General features: G+C 43.7%; 1 pseudogene; it reads right to left on the minus strand.

The window, feature by feature from the left end:
* Nucleotides 1–780: 780 nt before the first annotated feature.
* The window catches only part of LOC111960311 (phosphofurin acidic cluster sorting protein 1-like), an 18,413-nt pseudogene continuing 6,151 nt past the window's right edge, over nt 781–13,042 (minus strand).

The raw sequence follows: 13,042 nt of genomic DNA on the forward strand, positions 1-13,042 counted from the left end.
CGGAGCAGCGCTCAAAATACAGGAACACTATTTGCTGTGAGTCGGCATCGTTCTATCCATCCTCAGAAGTTGTTTTAAAGATAATCTGGGACTGGTACGTTCTCTCACAGTTTGAGAAGTGTGTTCCAAGGATGACAGTCGCTACCCGAAAATGGCTGTTGTCCGAATTCTCCCACAATCCACAGCCCTCAMCCCTGGCGCTATGACATCACCGCCACCCGCCCCCCAACGAGAGGAGAGGGGGCATGGTGTTGAGGCAGTATTCCTTTTCTTCATTCTAATGTAGACATATATTAGGCTATATAGATGGCATGATTTTCATGTTTTTAAAATGTACTGATAGSCACACTCCAACACTCAGACATKATTTACAAACGAAGCATTTGTGTTTAMTGAGTCCGCCAGATCAGAGGCAGGAGGGATGACCAGGGATGTTCTCCTGAAAAGTGTGTGAATTGGACCATTTTACTGTCCTGCTAAGCATTCAAAATGTAACGAGTACTTTTGGGTGTCAGGGAAAATGTATGGAGTAAAAACGAAAACATTTTATTTACGAATGTAGTGGAGTAAAAGTAAAAGTWGTCAAAAATATAAATATTAAAGTACAGATACCCCAAAAAACGACTTAAGTAGTACTTTAAAGTATTTTTACTTAAGTACTTTACACRACTGTCTAGAGATGCCCCCKKAAAAACTTGAACTGAACTTAAATTTATAAAATAGGTTATGTTAATTCCTAGATTACTTTCAAATTAATGAATGAAAATACACCAGAGGACATAAAAATCAGGAGTATTTATTTAAAAAACAAAACAATGAACTGTTCCACTTTTCCATCGCACAACAMAAACATAAAAAAGCAGTACTACAAAAGATTTCAAATAAAAAACAAGGACTAAGATACATTACAGAAGTACATTTGTTTTGTATGTACAAGCATTATTATTGTTTATAGGCAAAAGGCAAAAAAGCTGCTGAAGAAACAATGGCATGTGCAAAAATACTCTCCAAATCCACAAGCGGTAGAATCCTCCCCTCAAACTACTAGCTACCAAGCATAACTATGGTCTATGCAGTGTTACACAAAAAACGATTCCCTTCTGTGATAGGCTGCTATGTTACAAGCAGGGAGAMCKTTTCAAATGGGTTATATTAGAAGCAAAGCTTGTGGAATCCTGGCAGAGACTCTAGATCTTACGGTTTGTTCTAGATCTCTCACTCCATTTGTTCTGAAACACATTGTGATGATAGAGGAGAGGAAGGAGATTATTGATCATTTAAGGGATTTATTAATAGATCATATTGTTCTTCCCCTTCACTAGGGACAGGTGTTTTTCAGGATCATGTGACCTGATCAGGAAGTCTGGGCCCTGGTTATAGGTTTAGACCAAAGACGGTGGATAAATGAAGATATCTTATGTGATAGCAGCTGGGTCTGGTCTACTTAGTTAATTGACTGTATYTGAACCAGAAAAAATGAGGGAGCGGGATGTCTTGCTTCCTCTTCCGTCTCTGGTATAGACTATAACCAGGGCCCAGAGTTGTTCTAAGTCACATGGTCAGGAATAACTGTTGTCCCTAGGTTCTGACTGGAGGGAGTACAGCTACAACCGGAAGTTACCTTTTCGTAGCAGGTTAGGAGAAATAAGCAGCAGGTTAGGATAATTAAAGTGGCAGATTAGGATACTTAGGTTAAGGTTAGGAAAAAGGTTAGGATTAGCTCAAATTTTCTCCTAACCTGCTATGAAAAGTAACTTCCGGTCGTAGACTATACTCCCTTTAGTCACAACCCTGTCCCTATACGTTAGTCATGAAAACCATCACAGCAACCACAGGTCAGTACAACTAGAGACACAGGTTTACACACAGCAGGTAAAGTTAGAGACGACAGTCAACAGGAAGAATAGGCCTAGAGAAGGTAGGAAAAACAACAAACAACATGTAAACGGTGAGACCGGAGAAAGACAGGGACTGAACTGTGAACAGGGGAGAGGAGAGACAGAGTAAAACAGTGGAATGTTTCATGGTAACATAATCTTTTTCTAACATTGAAATAAATTATTTTGGAACAAGAATCATTATTTAAAGTTTTGTTTTGTTGTTGTCACCAAAAACACTGAACACCTATATCTACACCCTATCGTCAGCTTGGCTGTTATATCCATGTAACAGACATTTTTGGCAGTGATTTTTTTTGTCCCTTTCGTTGAATACTTATGATTCCCCTATGAAGAGAAAGCAGTTCAAATAGAATCATATCTTACACTCCTTATTATGCTAATAACACGCTACAAGGCAAAGAGCAGTTGGAGCTCTGGCAGTAGATGTCGCCCATAACGACTGATTCAGGGTCAGGTAGTTTTAATTCCCCCTAATGGTTATGGTTAGAACTGGAGGGCAGGGTAATCTGATCCTAGATCTGTGGTTAAGGAGACACATCTACACATCATACGCCCCTCCCATAGATACAACCATGTACATAACATACATAGATACAGTCTCAGTTAAAAGATGAGAGTCCAAGTCCAGATGAAGATATGGGTCTGGGTCTAGCCCTTGGCTGGTGGGCAGTGACACGTAATAAGAGCAGCAGAGTTTGATGGTCTGCTTTCAATAGTGCRACTGCCCTGGCCATATCTCTCTTTGGTACTCACAAGGGAAGTTGCACAAAGTATCCAAGCTCACAGGTTACAAAGTTACAAGGTCAACTGACTATGGAGTTTGGAGAGAGATTATTATGGTGCGTTTGTGTTCAAGAACAACAGAAAATGCTCTAGTGAAGTAACAGCTGGTTCTGGGCTATAAAAAGGGTTTAATTTGTAAATTAACAGTCAGCTATCTCTCCTGCTATCAATTTTTCTCTCCCGAATTAAATGAGACATTCACTGATAAAATAGGTTTAAAACTTCCAAAATGGAGTGTTCCTAAATAATGAAGCTTCTGACGACAGCGAGATCAAATAAACGAAGACGCAATCAATGAATATTATCTGCATTCAAATGAAGTTCAGGGGATATCTCCAATGATTGTTGGAAATGCATCCTCGTACTGTGAAATCTTTGCATGCTATCATTCAGACTTATTTGTGGAACATGCAAAGCTGTGTATTCATTCTCAGTGAGTTTGAAGGCCTTGGTGCAAAACCCTTCCTTTGTAAGAGCCCCCCCCCCCAAAGAGAACAGGGCCAGATATTGAGTTAGTTACACGAGATGTTGACGTCACTACTGAGAAACCTTCTACCTCCAAATTACCATGAAAATCATTATAATAACAGCAAAATTGGACACAATGGCATTGTAATACGTGACATTGGTCATAATACTTTACACTGTACAGGTGGGGTTAGGGCTACAGTTTAGGTGACACAGAGCTACGTTACTCACGACTGCTCAGCGCTCATTTTAGATGCCAAGAGGACTAGTGTGTTGCTTAGAACACATCGTTGTTTAATACAATCAAGAGAACAATGCTGACAACAATAACTGATTGATAAAGAGACAAGCCTTACAGACAGCAGTAGAGTTTGGACAAACAGTGAGCTCTGAATTTGGAGGACTGGACTGGACTGMYCTGTTCACAGAAAGTTACAATGTTGTTTACAACATCGAAGCGGAACGTTTACATTTTTTACTCTTCATATGCATATCATATCAACGTATATCATTGGTGAGAAAAAAGCTTTGTCTTGTATTTAGGGAGCAGGAAAAGCATTGCTACTCTAGGTGTTGTCTGTTGTTTGTTCCATTTCTCATGCACAGTTCCCCTCCATACCCCATAATAACCATGTCATTACTGTTAACACAATATGATGCTCTTGTTATAACTGGCACGTGGGTGGTGGAGTTTACAGCATGCAGGTCTGGGTTAGAGCACGGATTGACCGTTGGCAGGTTCAATGTGATAAGAGAATGACCTSGTCAGGGTTAAAGGGTCAGGGGTCAAAGGTTCATAATGGGAGTTACTCGTGGGGTTGCATCTCATCGTTACGGTTAGTTGAACGGCAGTTAGTTATCTTGTGCTGTGTTCCCCTCATACACACACCACACTGGGAGAGAGGGGCATTTTAATTCATTAAAGTGACAAGTAGCGTTCCACCCATTCCCTCCATCCCTCTTTCCCTCCCTCCTTATAGAGAAATAAGACAAATATAGAAAAAACGTCCAGCCCCTCAACCCTCCATCGTGATTGACCAATACAAGTGCCATGGCGTTCTGAGAGGCGGGTCTGTGTGCGTAGGTGGGACGGTACTGGGTGAGGCAAGGGGGCCAAGGGGGAGGGGTAAAGGGTGGACCCTAGGAGGGGGGTTTGCTGTAACCAAACAGTCCAACAGGGAAGTACTTGACGTGTGTGGGCCACTGGGCGGCCAGTTGGAAGAACTTGACGTCGTTCCACTCCACTCCGTCTATGGACACTGCAGGGACACACACAGGGAAGGAGACACAGCTAAGTATGGCTGTTGTTCAGACAGAGAACACTTGGGCTGTGTCCGAAATGGCACCCTATTCCCTATATAGTACACTACTTTTGACCAGGGCTATTCCCTATATAGTGCACTACTTTTGACCACAGCCCAATGGGCCCTGTACAGGGAATAGGATGCTATTTCTGACGCACTCTTAGAGACACTTAAGAGGTCCATTCAACCACAGCCCATTCTCCATTTCCTCTTTCCTACAACATCCCCAATAAATCATGTTTCCCTCCCCCACCCTCTCTCCACCCTCACCCCGCCCTCTCCCACCCTCACCCTGCCCTCACCCCACCCTCACCCGCCCTCTCTCAGCCCTCACGCCACCCTCACCCACCCTCCTCTGCCCTTCCCCCACCCTTCATCTGCCCTCTCTCCACCCTCTTTTTTACTCATTCTAAAGGTTTCGCATCCAGAGAACCATTATCATTTCATCTCCCTTTCCCCCCAGCACCTCTTGCAGTTTCTCTTCCTCCTCCTCCTGTTTTCAGAGATTCCTCTACAGTACACCTCACTGGATCATCCCTCCCTCCCCTCCCTCCATCCCTCCCTCCCTCCCCTGTGTTATGTTGCTGTACCTTTCAACATGGGATGATGCTGCTTGGCAGAACAGATGAGTCTGCTGATGGCCTCGATGACCTGGCTCTTAGAGTCTACGTCTTTCTCCTTCGGTTTCTTAACCAGGAAGATGGTGGGAACTACAAGAGCGAGACGAGAAAAAGAAGAGAGACATCGAGAGAGAGAGAGACAGAGAGAGAGTCAATCTTCATAACAATACAATTCAATGCATGGAAGAAAGAAAACCACAACTAGGAGGCATGTATACATTCCACTTCCTGTCTCCGTATTAAAAACTGTTCTAATGCTGAATGACTTTGCTTGTGTATTATAAAATAAATGTATTTTAAAACTCTTTACCCTTCTTGTTCTTCTCCTTGGTGACCACCGTCATGGCCATGGTGCTGACCTGGGCCTGGGTCCACTGATGCCCCCTCCTGGTAGCCTGCTGACCTGCAGGGACCGATGAGGCACTCTTCAGGGTGTTCTTACCGCCCGTGTCACGCCGTTCCCCATCACGTCGCTTTCTCCGCCAGCGATGCCAGCAGTAGTCCACCTGCAGCCCGATGGTGTCCACACCATTGAGGCATACTGGGGCTCCTGGGACAGGAAAGGAGGGGGCCGGAGGCAGGAAAAAGGTGGGGGTTAGGGTACAATGCAGGAAAGGGGAAATTACGGAGGTTCTTGGTTAAAAATGCCAAAAGGCTGTGTTATTTGGGAGTTTAGGTATGGGTATTTAGTGACAGAGCAGGTTATGGATTCAGGGGCATAGATGTCAAACAGCGCATCAACCCTGACCCTGAGTCGGGCCACGCCACAGAGGACAGTAGAGTCTGTTACAGCACCAAACCCCATCACAATGATGGGCTATAACACTAGAACCTGCTTGATGTTGCTGTGTTTGTTTTTATCTGTGGTCAGACTTGACTTTCAGCAGGACAGACAAAGGGAACAGAATGAACCTGAGACGGATGATCTGATCTGTTTTGAGGAGAAAAGGACTGTTGGTAATATTTCTCTCTCTCTCTTTACCTCCCCTCTAACTCTCTGTCTCTCTCTCTCTTTCGCGCTCTCTCTAACTCTTCTCTCTCTCTCTTTTCGCTCTCTCTCTAACTCTTTGTCTCTCTCTCTCTCTCTCCAACCCCTCTCCTCTTTTACCTCCCTCTCTCTCTCTTCCTCTCTCTCAGAGTTAGGCAACGCTGTCAGTCCTTGGGGGCCACAGTGATATACTGCCTATTGGTATACTGTCTACTGTCTATCGTTCCTATCATGGACTATTCCATTCATGATTGCCCAGAAAGAGAAGAAGAGAAAACATAGCCACTGGAAAATCCTCTAATAAGAAATAAAAGACTACAGCCACGCCGGCAGGGGTTGCAGACCTACCCCTGTACTGCCAGAACACTGCCCATGGAGGAGAGGAGGGGAGTGGCAGCCTCTTTGATCAGCCCAGCGGGAGAGCTGTGGAGGAGGGACGTAGAGGGAACAGCAAGGCTCACTGCCACACCCTCTTCTGTGTCTCCTAGGCAACCTTAAGGCAAGAATAGATGAACGGATGAGATACATGTTATTATTTGTTCAAAAAAAGTATATATATACACTACCGGTCAAAAGTTTTTAGAACACCTACTCATTCAAGGGTTTTTCTTTATTTTTACATCTATTACGTTAGATAATAATAGTGAAGACATCAAAACCTATGAAATAACACATATGGAATCATGTACTAACCAAAAAAGTGTAAAAAAAAAATCAAAATATATTTTAGATTTGAGATTCTTCAAATAGCCACCCTTTGCCTTGATGACAGCTTAGCACGACTTGTCTGGCGATATCAGTTCACTTGAATCAAGCCAGCATCTCACCTGAAGGAATCGACCATTTATCCAACCACGTCTTGACAAGAGCGAAGACTTCCACGTGATCGACATCGTGAAGACCACTTAACCAGTGTAGGCGGCCCTGCGTTACCTATCACATCTATGCAGGTCCAACTCATCCCAAACCATCTCAATTGAGTTGAGGTCGGGGGATTGTGGAGGCCAGGTCATCTGATGCAGCACTCCATCACTCTCCTTCTTGGTAAAATAGCTCTTACACAGACTGGAGGTGTGTTGAGTCATAGTCCCACTAAGCCCAAACCAGAAGGGATGGCGTATCGCTGCAGAATGCTGTGGTAGTCATGCTGGTTAAGTGTGCCTTGAATTCTAAATAAATCACAGTGTCACCAGCAAAGCACCCACACACCATCACACCTCCTCCTCCATGCTTTATGGTGGGAAACCACGCATGCGGAGATCATCCGTTCAACCACACCACGTCTCACAAAGACACAGTGGTTGGAACCAAAAATCTAAAATTTCCACCGGTCAAATGTCCATTGACCGTGTTTCTTGGCCCAAGCAAGTCTCTTCTCATTATTGGTGTCCATTAGTAGTGGTTTCTTTGCAGCAATTCGACCATGAAGGCCTGATTCACGCAGTCTCCTGTGAACAGTTGATGTTGAGATGTGTCTCTTACTTGATCTCTGTGTAGCGTTTATTTGGGCTGCAATTTCTGAGGCTTGTAACTCTAATGAACTTATCCTGTGAAGCAGAGGTAACTGGGTCTTCCTTTCCTGTGGCGGTCCTCATGAGAGCCAGTTTCATCATAGCGCTTGATGGTTCTTGAAATTTTCCGGATTGACTGACCTTCATGTCTTAAAGTAATGATGGACTGTTGTTTCTCTTTGCTTATTTGAGCAGTTCTTGTCATAATATGGACTTGGTCTGTATACCGTCACAACACAACTGATTGGCTCAAACGCATTGAGAAGGAAAGAAATTCCACAAATGAATTTTTAAGAAGGCACACCTGTTAAAACTTCTTATGGCTGAGATCCCGTTAACGGGATCGATATGACAACAGCCAGTGAAAGTGCAGGGTGCCAAATTCAAAACAACAGAAATATCATAATTAAAATTCCTCAAACATACAAGTATTTCACACCATTTTAAAGATACACTTCTTGTTAATCCCACCACAGTGTCCGATTTCAAATAGGCTTTACAGCGAAAGGACCAGAAACGATTATGTTAGGTGAGTGCCTATTCACAGAAAAACACAGCCATTTTTCCAGCCAAAGAGAGGAGTCACAAAAAGCAATAATAGAGATAAATGAATAACTAACCTTTGATGATCTTCATCAGATGACACTCATAGGACTTCATGTTACACAATACATGTATGTTTTGTTCGATAAAGTTCATATTTATATCAAAGAATCTCAGTATACATTGGCGCGTTATGTTCAGTAGTTCCAAAAACATCCTGGGATTTTGCAGAGAGCCACATKYATTTACAGAAATACTCATCATAAATGTTGATGAAAATACAAGTATTATACATGGAACATTAGATAAACTTCTCCTTAATGCAACCGCTGTTACAGTCCATAGAAACATGTCAAACGAAGTATAGAATCAATCTTTAGGATGTTTTTAACATAAATCTTCAATAATTTTCCAACCGGAGAATTCCTTTGTCTGTAGAAATGCAATGGAACAGAGCTCGCACTCATGTGCGAGCTCTTATGAGCTCTCAAACAGCCCTTATGAGCCCCCACTTCACAGTAGAAGCATCAAACAAGGTTCTAAAGACTGTTGACATCTAGTGGAAGCCTTAGGAAGTGCAACATTACCAATATCCCACTGTATCTTCAATAGGGAATGAGTTGAAAAATGACCAACCTCAGATTTCCCACTTCCTGGTTGGATTTCTTCTCAGGTTTTTGCCTGCCATATGAGTTTTGTTATACTCATAGACATCATTCAAACAGTTTTAGAAACTTCAGAGTGTTTTCTATCCAAATATACTAATACTATGCATACATTAGCAACTGGGACTGAGTAGCAGGCAGTTTACTCTGGGCACCTTATTCATCCAAGCTACTCAATACTGCCCCCAGCCATAAGAAGTTGAAATCCATTCCAGGTGACTACCTCATGAAGCTGGTTGAGAGAATGCCAAGAGTGTGCAAAGCTGTCATCAAGCCAAAAGGGTGGCTACTTTGAAGAATCTTAAATATAAAATATATTTTGATTTGTTTAACACTTTTTTGGTTACTACATGATTCCATATGTGTTATTTCATAGTTTTGATGTCTACTTATTCTACAATGTAGAAAATAGTAAAAATAAAGAAAAACCCTTGAATGAGTAGATGTTCTCAAACTTTTGACTGGTAGTGTATATGTCAGAAAATAGGCATGCTTTTTGGAAGATATATCTTTAGAGGTAACAAAGTGAATGTCTTTATTGCTTTTAAACCACCTACCAGTAGAGGATGGACCAGGCTCAATCAGACCAACCTTCACCACCTGAGAGACATGACAACATCCTGTTACTGCAACATCAGGAAAAACACCTCATATTCGAACACCTTAAATCAGCTGAAGAGTTCCTATAGAAACTCAAGGGTAGCTCTATGGAAGAGGCCACAGAAAGAACTAGGCGTTTGGTTTGTACACATACCCCAATGAAGGGAATGAACTTCTGGTAGGAATCTTCATCATGCCTGGAGAGAGAGAGAGAGAGAGAGAATGTTTTATATGGGTTTTAATGAAATACCATCTTCTGGTTAAGGTATGTGTTACACCCTGACAGTGTGTGTGTGTTTGTGTGTGTGTGTGCGTTTTACCACTCACGTCCTGTGTTTACAGGTAAGCATGGCCTCAGCGATGGGCAGCTGGTGTGTGACTGTGGCGCCGCTGATGTACTGAGAGATCCTACCTGCCACGTCCAACTGGCCTACAGTGCAGGGAAACAGGAAGACAGGTCAAAGGTTAGAGATCACTGGTCAGAGGTCAGGCCCTGTGTGCTAACTTCATGTATCCAGATCCAGTGTGTGTTTACCTTTCTGTGGGGGTTCAGAGTGGATGAACACGTCTCCCCACGCCCCATCTAAGAATGCAGAGCTGTAACGGTTGTCTAGGGCACCCAGGTACTTAGCAACAGGATGACAGCCTATGAGAGAGAGAGAGAGAGAGGGTTCTATTTTAGTGATCAGCCTGACGACAACAACTCTTTCATACATCAACAACCCATCGCCACGCCGGTCACCATGGATACKGACGGCCATGTTGTTTGTTTCACCTAGGGGCACCACCAGGAACCTCAGGTGGCTGAGCCAATCAGAGGTCTTGCTGGCCAGCTGGGTGACGAAGAACTGCAGGATGGCACTGAGGTAGCTCTGACTGCCCACCACTGCCACCTTGACTGGCCTGGGCATGGACGAGTTACAGTTACAACTGAGAGGGAGAGAGAGGGGAGATGGTTAAAGATAATCACTGACGTATTACAGCCTTAAAAACTCAGGACTTCATGAACCCCATACAGAGTGAAGAGGGATGGAGGGAGAGAGAGGAAAACAGAGAAGAAGAAGAAGAAGAAGAAGAGTGGGAGAGAAGCAGGAAAGAAAGAGGAAGATAAAGAGAGGGAGATGGAGGCAGAGAAGTGGAGAGAGAGGATAAAAGAAAGGATATAGGAAAAAGTGAAAAGCAAAGATAGCGACAGTGGAATAAATGAGCGAAGAGAATCAACTGAATATTGTCTGTGACTGTGAGTTCTGAGATCTAAATATTTCAGAGACAGACAGATTAACAGATCATACAAAACGTGTTAGATCCGACAGACTCACAACTTTGTGTGTGTGCGTCCATGCGTGTGTGTGAGACTCACAACTTCTGGATGCGTGTGAGGACAGCAGACAGCACCGCCTGGATCTCAGCTCCTGAACACGTACACACCACCGGGTGCCTCTGTACCTGCAGCTGCTCTCCCACGTACTGGAACACACACACACACACACACTTAAAGAACTGCAGCAACATACAGGTTTGTTCTGACACAACACACACGTGTGCACACACCAGTGATGCGCGGGGAAGCGCCGAGATGAGTTTAGGGTCAAGGGCGGGTTGAATAAAGAGAAAAGAATACCATTTTAAAAAAGCCATAATTCTTGTGCAATTTATATCTATAGGCTACATTTGTTTTTCTATCATTATTTTAGGTTATCTGGTATTAGTGACTAAGGGCCTAACTGTACCCACCAAATAGCCTACACGGCAATCGCCAAATGCTTTTGGGAACGGGCAAATAAAAGTTCCCGTCGATCCACAGAGGGAAAAAGGACAATGTCGACGTTGAATTCAATAAGAGAAAAGCTGCGAAAATGGAGAGTTGAAAATAAAGAGAAGGGAGGGCAGGCAAAGTCATGTTTGGGAAAGAGTTGGTGAAGTGGTAAAAGAGGATGACAGCAATGTGACGTTATGTGTGACGATCGTGAGGCGCTATACAAATTTGACAGTCACAAGACGGGGACTTTAGATAGGCCTATGGGCACGTCAAGGGAACTGCAGCCCACTGTTCAGATGGGTTAGATGCAAACCGAAATCAGGACACTGACTGTAGGTCCTCTCACAGAGCCTTAATATTAACTCCCGCAGACTTAAGCATTTCTTGCAGTAAAATTATACACAGAATGTAGTCTAAATTTTGACTGAGGAACAGGAGTGGAGAAATACGAATCCTTTCTTTCAGCATATTGAGACAATGCGAATGCGCAGTTAGATACCGTATGTAGAGGCGTTATCTTAACCAGCATCATAAACGCTGATAGTATTTCAACCACATAAAATATGCATCCAAGCCCGAACTGAAATCTTATCAGAAACATGTTGGTTCGTTTTCACAGTTTTCTATTTCCATACAACCGGTCAAACTGCACGGAAAATCTTTCCAGTTTTGAGTTACTGCATTTTCTCCCCGGTCCCTAAACGTCCTTGCTCGCGAGAGGTCACAGAGAAAGCTTTAACCGATGTCAACTGCGGTAGATTGAAGCATTAAATTCTATCGATTTATGACACTATTCTGGTCATCGAAAGGTTTATTTAGTCTTCACGGGCAACATATCATGACAGAAGAGAAGCTGCATGTTTTCTAACTATAGACAAGTTGACGAAAAAATAAATAAAAAAAGGCCTACCAAAATGTCAGAAACGACAAGAAAGAATCTGCTCGAAAAATCCCTCCGCCACACAGGAGGTTAATAGTGGAGGACGGGCTTGTGTGAATGGCTGGAGCGGAAGAGCATCAAATTACATCAAACACATGGTTTTTCCAATGCGTTCGATGCCATTCCATTCGCTCCGTTCCAGCCATTATTATGAGCCGTCCTCCCCTCAGCAGCCTCCACTGTTCCGTCGTCTCGGACTATAGCCTACGGCGCATTTTCTATATTAGCTGGTTAGGCTCGGACGCTGGCCTCGGACTTTTCACATATAGTCAGGCTGTTACGGATGGGTTATTAACACCGCTAGCACACACACGGTTGTTACCTGGCCCTGCCAGTCGGTGCCATTGACCAGGATGAGACTCTCAGGCAGAGCCGCGTCAGACAGAAGGATCTGGTTCAGCTGGTCATACACCGCCTTCCTCAGGACCTACACCCACACACCCACACCCACAGCACACACGCAAACACACAGCATGCACACAAACACGCAGCACGCACCCACACACACAGCACACACAGCACACACCCACAGCACACACGCAAACACACAGCACACACACAGCACGCACGCACCCACACACACAGCACGCACACAAACACACAGCACGCACCCACACACACAGCACGTACACAAACACACAGCACGCATCCACACGCACATCACCCACACACACATCACGCACCCACACGCACAGCACGCACCCACACACAAACATGAAGTGGAACAGTTTCTTATTAGATGACTCATAAAAACATACATCATTTCTTCACGTCGTCATGGGTACATTTATGTGCTTTATTCAGACAAGAAGAAGAGATCAAGAGTGAGAGGAAGAGGGAGAGAGACGAGCTTTGTTTCTTGGCGTATAATGTGCAGTGTTTTTTACATAATGTGCAGTGTTTTTTACATAATGTGCAGTGTTTTTTACATAATGTGCAGTGTTTTTTATATAATGTGCA

The sequence above is a fragment of the Salvelinus sp. IW2-2015 genome, linkage group LG37, assembly GCF_002910315.2.
Source record: "Salvelinus sp. IW2-2015 linkage group LG37, ASM291031v2, whole genome shotgun sequence".
In the NCBI taxonomy this organism is placed as follows: Eukaryota; Metazoa; Chordata; class Actinopteri; order Salmoniformes; family Salmonidae; genus Salvelinus; species Salvelinus sp. IW2-2015.